Source organism: Puma concolor, chromosome E3 (genome assembly GCF_028749965.1).
Source record: "Puma concolor isolate L17-30 chromosome E3, mPumCon1.1.hap2, whole genome shotgun sequence".
NCBI classification, from domain to species: domain Eukaryota; kingdom Metazoa; phylum Chordata; class Mammalia; order Carnivora; family Felidae; genus Puma; species Puma concolor.
In genome coordinates this window covers 712,526-719,553 of record NC_141682.1, presented here as the reverse complement: position 1 = coordinate 719,553, position 7,028 = coordinate 712,526, and the positions used below count along the sequence as shown (strand labels likewise).

Here is a 7,028-nt window from a genome sequence, read left to right as displayed (position 1 = left end):
CCAGCCCCATCACTGTACATCCAGGGCCCCCCACAGCGAAGGCTCGGTCCCCACCTGCCCCTCCGGCCAGCCTTAGCATGTGGGGGTCGGGGCTAAAACAGAAGCCTGAAGCCCGAGTCGGGGTCATTTGTTTCCATGCCTTCCTGGTGCAGCAGAGCACGAGTCCCACAGCAGAACCATGTCTCTTTCTGCCTGTGGGTCCTCAGCAGCTGGTGCAGACGTCCTTTGAGGCAGGTGTGGACGAGTGAATGAATGGGTGTGAGAATGAGTGAATGATCATCAAGAGACCTGAGATCCTTCTGGTCTCAAGTGGCCAGGAAAGCATCATCAAACAGCCCAACGTGAGAGCAGGTGGGAAGTTGTAGGAACCGTACAGATTCAGCGGAAATGTGAGTGTGAGGGAGCCGTGACCTGAAGGGAGACTCGGAACAGAGTCCTGGCTTCCTGAGACAGGAGGGTCATTGTGGAGGCCCCGGAGCTGCCCCATCCCAGGAGGAGGCAGAGCCCCTGAGCGAGCAGCCCGGAGCCAGGCCTTCGTGGAGAAAGAAGGTGCTCCGGGCCCCGAGACCCCAGCAGAGGTGCCCCGGGAAAGTGTCCCGTTCCCGCATCCGCTGTCTCGCTCGTGCCACCGTTCCTGCGTCTGGCATCCACCCGTCACAGAGCCCAGGGCCCTCAAGCGTCGGGAAAACCCGGCTGGAACTATTTCTTGGTATATATAGGTTTTGGAAAGTATATTCACAATTGCTGCGCTTGGGGACACAAGCAGAGTGCTTCCTCGGGAGCTGAAGGTGAGACGCACCTCAGCCACGAAGACGCAGCGAGGGGGGCAGCCGGGCGGCCCAGGAATTTGACCTCCTCCTTCCCCCGGACATGCCCTGGCTGCCGCCGCAGGTGACATCGGGGCCTCTCTGGCCCCCGTGTCCAGGCTTGCCTGCACGCACAGTTGCAGAGTCTGGGGAAACGGTGTTGTGGGGGACAGAGGCCCCCGGGGTCTGAGGCCCGGACAGGCCAACGGAGTTTTCACGGTGCCAAATGCAGATCAAAGACGCGGGCAAGCCCGCGAGTTTGCGGTCCCCACAACAAAGCCTGGCGGGGACGCCTCAGCTGGAGGCACAGGGCTCGCGGCCGTGGCTGTCCTGCCGCAGGACCGCTGGTCACCCATGAGGCGGCAGATTAGGAATTTCCTCTTCTGTTTTTACTGCAAAGTTTGCCCTGGCAAAGGGTGTTTGCTTTGGGAACGTTTTCTCCCCTTTGAGCCTCTTGGCTGCACGTGAAAGGGTGGTCGGGCCGGGGTGGGACGTTCACAGCCCTTGGAGATGCTGCTACGGGATCAAAGCTGCATCGTCGCCTGTTTTTATTATTTGGGTGAACCGTTGCAGAGCTGGTGGGGGCGGGGCGCTGGTCTGCTGAGCTGAGGACAGCTTCCAGGACAAGTAGCATTGGTGGTCTCTCTGGGCCCCCCGCCAAGCCCCCGGCCGAGGAGGAACCGGAGGCAGGTTGGGAGAGGGCCGCCAAGAAGAGAGGCGGATGGACCTGCACCCACAGGCCTGTGAGTCTCGGGGCTGGGTTGGGCCGACAGGCGGGCCCAGCCGTCCCCTCGTGTCCCCAGCGACAGCTCAGGGCTCATTTCTGGCAGAACCACCCCAGGGGCCACCTGCTCCCAGGCCCAGCCCAAGAGATGGTTCAGCTCATCTGCCTGGTCGGCAAGGGTCTCGTGGGCGGGCTCCTCCCTCACCGACCTCAGGGCCTCCAAGCCTCTGTGGCCCGGCTGGGGTCTTCCGAAAAGGACGAGTGGGGGTCGCCGGCCATGTCCCCAGATCCACCTCCCTCCTGGTGCGTGGGCAAGGGTGCAGATAAGTGGGCTTCTCCCACCAACACGGGGCTGGGTTGGTTCCACCATCCCGGAGGGCCGTGCCTGTCCACCCTCATGCTGTCTGTGGGTGTTTCGGCACCCTAAGCGTGTGCCACACCCCAAGTGTGCCAGGCAATCGCTGTTCCGGTGACGGTGAGAAATACGACACAGATTAACAGCTCACCGACAGGGGGCTAAGCAGGTCGTGGGAAAGGAAGGAGTGCCACACGGAACAGAACCTTCATCGCATCGGCTCGTTTGTGCAAAGCCTGCACTTTGCGGTGCGTGTGATCGCACCGCACGGAGGGTAGGTGCCTGATACGCGTCCCCCGTCGCATCACTCGCCAGTGACAGTCTGGCTATCAAATCCCAGGGGACGTGATTTCCTTCAAAATTCTGGATACTTCATTTGACTTGCAGCGCCCCACCCCCGCCCCACCGTGTTGTGGGAAAGCCCGAAGCTGCTTCCTTAGCCCTCCTGTGACAGGACTGGGTCCCAGGCCGTCTTTTCCCAGCTCTGGGTCCAGCTGTGACTGCTGCCCTGGGGCATCCTGCTGTCCCCAGCCAGCAGGCCTGGAAGTTTCTGAATTGTTTCTTCAACGATTTCCTTCCCTCCGTGTTCTCTATTCCCTTTTTAAAAGTCCTATTAGGGTGTCGAGCCACCAACCTGGTCACCCACAGGCTAAAAACTCTCTTTTCTCTAGTTTTCTGTCACTTTGTCCTTTGGCTTTGCTTTCTGGAAGATTTCTTCAACCTCGTTGTGCAGATATTTTTTTTTTTTTTTTTTTTAGTAGGCTTCATGCCCAGCGTGGAGCCCAACCTGGGGTTTGAACTCATGACCCTGAGATCAATGCCTGAGCTGAGATCAAGAGTCAGACACTTAACCGACTGAGCCACCAGGCGTCCCCTGATCTGGTTTACTATTGAATTTTTTATTTCTAAGAGCTTGTCTTTGTTCTCTGGGCTTCCTTCAAAGAGCCCAGTGCTGTGTTGCAGCTTCGACCCCGCTGCTGGATGCACGGAGGGTATCTGTGCTGCCCTCTCCTTTGATGAGCATCTCCCCCACCCCACACCCTGGTCTCGCCCGGCAGGCGGGTTCTCTCTGTGTCTGTTTGGGTCTGTGTTTCACACAACCTGTTTCCTGCTACAGCTGGGTGACTGTGCTGCGAGCCTCCGTGGGTTGATCAGGCCAGGCCATTTCACCAGGAAACCCTCAGGCCGCATCCTCCCTGGGGGTCACTTTTCCGGAAGACTCCCCCCTCACACACCCACCCGCAGAATCTCCCCTTCATCCTGAGGCCTCCTGGCATCCCAGACCGGGGGTCTCTGAGTAAACCCCCCGAATCCTGCTGGGTCGGTGGGGGGAAGTCATGGGGATGCAGAGTGGGGGGTGCTCACGCAGGGTCCCTCCACCTGCTCTCCTGCCCTCGTCACCCCCATGGCTCCAGACACCTGGTGCCACCACCCCTGGCTCCCCCTGGGTCCTTTATGCAGCCTCCCCCTAGTGTCAGCCCCCCATTTCCACCTTCCTCTGGGCTGTGGCCCCAGCCAGCCATGGGCTCCCTGCAGAAATTCCCCCAAAACTCCATTTTGGTCCTGGGACAAATGTCCATCTCCCCCTGCCCCCCCCCAACCGTGTGTGTGTGTGTGTGTGTGTGTGTGTGTGTGTGTGAGAGAGAGAGAGAGAGAGAGAGGGAGGAGGGGGCTCTCCCCCCCCCCCCGTGTGTGTGAATGTGGGTGACAAAGGGAGAAGCCACAGTTTGTGTCCTGCCCCTGCTTCCTCCCTGGAACCAACATTCCTTTTCAAAACGTTTTCTCGAAAACAAAGAGTCTATTTATGACATGTTCCATTAAAGGGGGGTGGGCTTGGTGTCCAGGTGGGCCTGGGCTGCATCCAGGCCCAGCAGCTTTATAACCTGGGTGACCTTGGCCACCCCCTTGCCTCTCGGAACCCTGTCTCCTTATCTGTTTAATGGGAGCAGAATTCCCACCTGGCAGGGCTATTGTGGGGCACAGAAGAGATAATGCGCCATAAAGTGCCCGCCGAGGGCTTGGTGCGCAGCTGGCGCGGCCGTGAGAGCCGGCTTTGTGTCCTTGTTTGTGTAGGTGTCTTATCTCCCTCTGGCCAAGCGAGGCCGGCCGCTGGGCTCACCTCGCCACCAGCCCGCAGGGCCACGGACGCCGCCGACTGGGGCGCAGGGTTTCTGCTCCGGGGACTGGCACGCGGGTGCGGGCTGGGTCCCCAGGAATGCGATCAATCTCCCGGCCCCAGGGCTGATCTCCCACCGCTGATAGGCCACCTGCAGCCTGGAGAGGCCACCCCAGGGGCTGGGCTGTCAGCACCAGTGGGGGCCGCCTGTCCCCGCAAGACCAGACATGTGCCCCGAGCCGCATCCGGGATTCGGCAAGAGCGGCTTCCTTGCGGCTGCAGCCCGTGTCTCCTCTTGTCCAGGAATGTCCTGCCGTCCTCCCTCCCGCCCAAGCCGCCTGCTCCCAGGCCCCTCTGCCATTCGAGTCCCCACTTAAGGCTCCACAGGTTTGGGCCAATAACACGTTTCCGACCCACAGACCCGAGTGTCTGGGGGAGAACTGGGTGTCGCCAAACGGTGGGGGTGGATCTGGGGGACTCTTGGGGTCCTCCCTGGGGGGGGCGTGAATCTGGGTTCAGGGTTTGTAAGGGGAGCAGTGCCTGTGGATTCAGAAATAGTGTCCCAACTGAATAAAACAACCTGTCACTTAGCTGCCGGGTGGAATTCAGGACATTTGTCCCAGGACCAAAATGGAGTTTTGGGGGGAGTTTCTGCGGGGAGCCACAGGTTTGGGACACGTGCTTGGACCCCAGGGGGAGGCTGCCAGTTGTGGTGACCGTGTGGGTCACCACATCCCTGCAGCTGAGACACAGATCTGTCCTTTTCTTCCCACTCCCTTGGTGGTGTCGAGTGCCAGCTGGTGGACCGGACCAAGGTCTGGAAGGCACACGGAGAAATGGGACCACTACGGGACCCGTTCTCAAACCGGGTGCCCATAGAACACTCTGTGGGACCCTAGGGGCACTTCCCAGACACCAGGGTTCTGATTCAGCAGACCCAGCTGGGCCTCAGGTCCCCACTCTTGTGATGGCTTGGTGGGCTTTAGGCCAAGCCGGAGAGACCCCACTCTGAGCCCTGAGGCCACGGGACACGTAGCCTCTCCGGATGGGGTGCGTGCTCCCCCATGACCTTCCCTCTGCAGCAGGTGGGGCCTTCTCAGCCCTAGTTCAGATTCGTGGCGCCTACCCCATGCCTCGGGCAGCCCCTCCCTCGCTGGGCTTCTGTTCCCCGGCCTGGTCAGTTTGTCAGTTTGCAAAGCAGCCTTTCCCCTGAGGCCCGTGGTGTGCCTAACAACCTTCCCACAGAGGATTTCTCGTGTCTGTAGGCTGTTGGACCTGCCCGGGAGGCTGGTGAACTGGGACTGATTTTATCCTCACAAGACCCTCAGCTCCTCAGGGAGCTCATCTGGGGAGCAAAGCTGACCAGTGAGGAGGTTGGCACCCTCTGGGTAGGCTGGGGCTGGGTTCAGCTGGGGAGGGATTGGCTTTTCAGTCCCCTCCCTCCCACCATCTGAGAGACGGGAAGCCACAGGCCTCCCCGTGTCTCACTGAGGATGCGGTGATGGTGGTAGCCGGTGAGACTCCCACTGCCCGTCTGCCAGAGCACAGCCAGGCTCCAGGGCTGGTCCGGGGCTCCCCCTCCCTCCGGGCATCAGGGCCGCTCAGCCCGTGGACCAGTACCCAGAGCTTCCGGCCTTTGCCCCCTGCACACGCTCTCCCTCTGGGCCTTTCCTGCCCCGGCCTGTGCAGCGTCCCCACCCTCCCCTCTCGGCCTGAACCCTTTCCTCCTTCCCCGAGGCCCTTCTGGTTCACGGGTGAGTCCTTGTCAGGTCTCATCTCGGGACGGCAACGCTGTCCCTGGCCCCACGGCAGCAGCAGCCCCGGAACCCACGAGGAATGTGAATTTCTAGGCTTTAACAAGCCCGAAGGCGATTGTGATGCTCGGGGTGAGACCCGCTCCCCACCGTGGCAGGCTGGGGTGGGGCCGGCAACTCAGGAAAACGCCGGGATGGCTGCGGCCTGATCTTGGCAGCCAGGTCGGGCAGTCCACGGCCACGGATGCCGAGTCTGCTCGGCCGGTGAGCAGGAGAGCACCGCACATCTTCGCGTGTGAAGATCCAGATAAACATTTATCTAAAAGGAAATTCGAAGCTTTTGTGTGCCAAACACCCGTGGCCAAGGTAAAAGGCTAATTACATGGGCATGCGGATTTGCAACAACTACAGTGAGGGGTTAACATTTCAATTATGTGACGACACAGGTGATTTAATGATGAAAAGTGCTGAGATCCCCCCAAGTGGAGTGTCAGAGGTCAGGAACGGGCCTTTTGCCAAGAGAAGGAGCCGAGGACAGGCGAAGGCTGGTGGAAAAAATAAATACAGCAGCGGTCGAGTGCTTGGAGCGATGACAAAAGGGAGGAGGATATTTGCTGGGGAAGCATCAGACTGGTGAAATGATTCCCTTGTGTGACTTCTTTTTTTTTTAATTTTTTTTTTTTTTAACGTTTATTTATTTTTGAGACAGAGAGAGACACAGAGCATGAACGGGGGAGGGTCAGAGAGAGGGAGACACAGAATCCGAAACAGGCTCCAGGCTCTGAGCTGTCAGCACAGAGCCCGACGCGGGGCTCGAACTCACAGACTGAGAGATCATGACCTGAGCCAAAGTCGGCCGCTCAACCAACTGAGCCATCCAGGCGCCCCTCCCTTGTGTGACTTCTGATAAAACTTCTTTTTCCTTATTCTGCACTGATCCAGCATGTATCGGTTTGTTGAAAATAAGAATAGTAACAACGTGTTCAGTTATGTGTGCTCACGCACGTATCCTACACGTGTGTCTTCTGTGTGTGTCTTACGTGTATATTCCACGTATGAGAGGACGGAATGGTAGGTGTAAGACAGGAACCGGTGGAGAAAGCAGGGTCGCCTGTTACGATGGGGCCCCCGCACCCAGCCTGTGGGGCAGGGTGGGGATATTTGAAGGTGAACTTGCATTAGCAGTGAACGTATGTTGCAAACTCTGGGGCAACCGATAAAAATAATAAAAAAGAGGGGCGCCTGGGTGGCTCAGTCAGTTAAGCGTCCGACT

General features: G+C 59.1%; 1 long non-coding RNA gene across 1 annotated transcript; it reads left to right on the top strand.

The window, feature by feature from the left end:
• The first annotated feature begins 4,516 nt into the window (after positions 1-4,516).
• Positions 4,517-6,686, top strand: LOC147572834 (uncharacterized). The gene is made up of 2 exons (XR_015245414.1): positions 4,517-6,121; positions 6,467-6,686. It is a non-coding gene; the product is annotated as an uncharacterized LOC147572834 (long non-coding RNA).
• The last annotated feature ends 342 nt before the right edge of the window (positions 6,687-7,028 follow it).